General features: G+C 38.4%; 1 long non-coding RNA gene across 1 annotated transcript; it reads right to left on the bottom strand.

Annotated features, from left to right (window-relative positions):
* Positions 1-47: 47 nt before the first annotated feature.
* On the bottom strand, positions 48-1,753 carry LOC147820056 (uncharacterized). The gene is made up of 2 exons (XR_015438052.1): positions 1,544-1,753; positions 48-897 (listed from the first exon to the last, which is right to left on the bottom strand). It is a non-coding gene; the product is annotated as an uncharacterized LOC147820056 (long non-coding RNA).
* Between the last annotated feature and the right edge of the window lie 9 nt (positions 1,754-1,762).

Raw genomic sequence — 1,762 nt, 5'->3', positions numbered from 1 at the left:
TTTTTTTTTATCAAACACATATTTCTAATAATAACCTAAAAATGTAGTTTTGTATTTTTTGGTATGAAGGTTAAGAGTGGTAGTGATATTGTGGAGCAGCACTGTAAAATGTGTTGAATATCTACCAAAGTTCCACATCTGAGGAGTTTACATAGCAAAAGAAGGAATCAATAACCTCTTGTTTTGTGTCTGAGGGATTCCAGCTGAGCTTTTCACTTGTGATGACAGGGTAATGAGATGAGCCAGAGCCAAACCATGCAACGTTCAACTAAAGTGACAGAAATACAGACCAGAAACCCTGGGTTATGGTTCTTTCTGCCTCCTGGGGGCTGATTTTGAACCTGTTCATCCTTGCTTGTCATTGTTTTTTAACTAAGGCTTCACTGATTTACCACTTCAACCTCATCTGATCACATGGTTTGGAGCCACAGGAGGGCAGGTGACATTTGTCTTTGATGAAAAAATCCACTACACTGAAGTATGACAGCCGTTCAACAACAGATCAACCAGCTCTAAACCTGGTCAAAACATGGCATGGTGTCAATTTTCTATCAAGGCTAAGCTTTTTAGGGTTGCAGGAAATTCCATCCAAGTGTTAGGAGACTTTACAACATATGTGGGATTGTTTGGAAAAATATCAGCACTGTTCAAATCAAAGTATTCTGTAATATTTCAGTCAGAGCTTTGGGTAGATAAGTGATAAAGTGCTGTGATACAGCAGTGATAGAGTTCCTGTATTTTTTTTTAGTCCTGCCTGGTGGTTTGGATGCACCTCTAACACGGCCTCTCAGAGCTGTCCGTCAAGTTGTTAGTGGGCGTGTCCTGAGAGCTGGCATTTGCTGCAGATGAGAGGACTTCTTCAAAGCTTCCTCCAGTCGCTGTACCACCAACCTTTGTCTGGTATAAGAAAAAGAAAATGCAAAAAACTTGATCAGAAAAATAAATCTGTGTCCTTGCTGTACTACCATTGTTGTGCTGCGAATGGGCTCAAGGTGGCAGAGTTTTACAAAAACCAACACTGTCAGGCATTTGAAGGGAGTGTAAAAGTGTTTTTGGATAGATAACTGAGCTTATATGTGAACTTTTCAGCAACAACTTCTGTTTTAACACTGTCTTTGAGAAGCTTTCATGAACTCAAGCAGTGTGTACATTTTTTAGAGACAACCCTGTTGTCCCTGGGATGATATTAAAACGGGAAGTCTCAAAATAGGAATGAAGTAAGCAGCAATACCAGCGTAAGGTTCTTGGAGAAAGAGGTCTATGAGGACACTTTTTTAACCTTTTTCTACACTGTAGACCCATAAAGAATAAGGATCACTGTGAGTATAAATCACCAGCAGGATCACTGCAAGAGTCAGAGTGTAAATTAGCAATTACACACAGATGATAGTGTTTTGCTCTTTGATACGAGATTTATTTCTAAAAGTTGTAGGTGGTTTAGAGATATGGCTTCGATGATTTTTAAAATAAAAAAAAGTTTCAGTCTTTCATCGCTTCATAATGCAGTTGCAATCTCTCTCTCTCTCTCACACACACTGTTTACCTTGATAGTGGACACTGTAGTCTCAACTTTCTCCTCAAAAGACTTGAAGCTGGGAGAGTTTCTGTGAAGACGAAACAGAGAACAGTGTTTACTATATTAGAACGTCTCAGTTACTTGTTGAAATAATAATAAGTCACTAATGTGCTGTCTGTTAAAAATGACCATGTCAGTTATTGAATTGTGAATGAGTTTATAAACTGATTAATACTAAAAAACAGT

Source organism: Seriola lalandi, unplaced genomic scaffold (genome assembly GCF_002814215.2).
Source record: "Seriola lalandi dorsalis isolate HSWRI2012SDOR001 ecotype SW California unplaced genomic scaffold, Sedor1 jcf7180002003500, whole genome shotgun sequence".
Classification (NCBI taxonomy): domain Eukaryota; kingdom Metazoa; phylum Chordata; class Actinopteri; order Carangiformes; family Carangidae; genus Seriola; species Seriola lalandi.
This window is presented reverse-complemented; position numbering and strand designations above follow the sequence as displayed.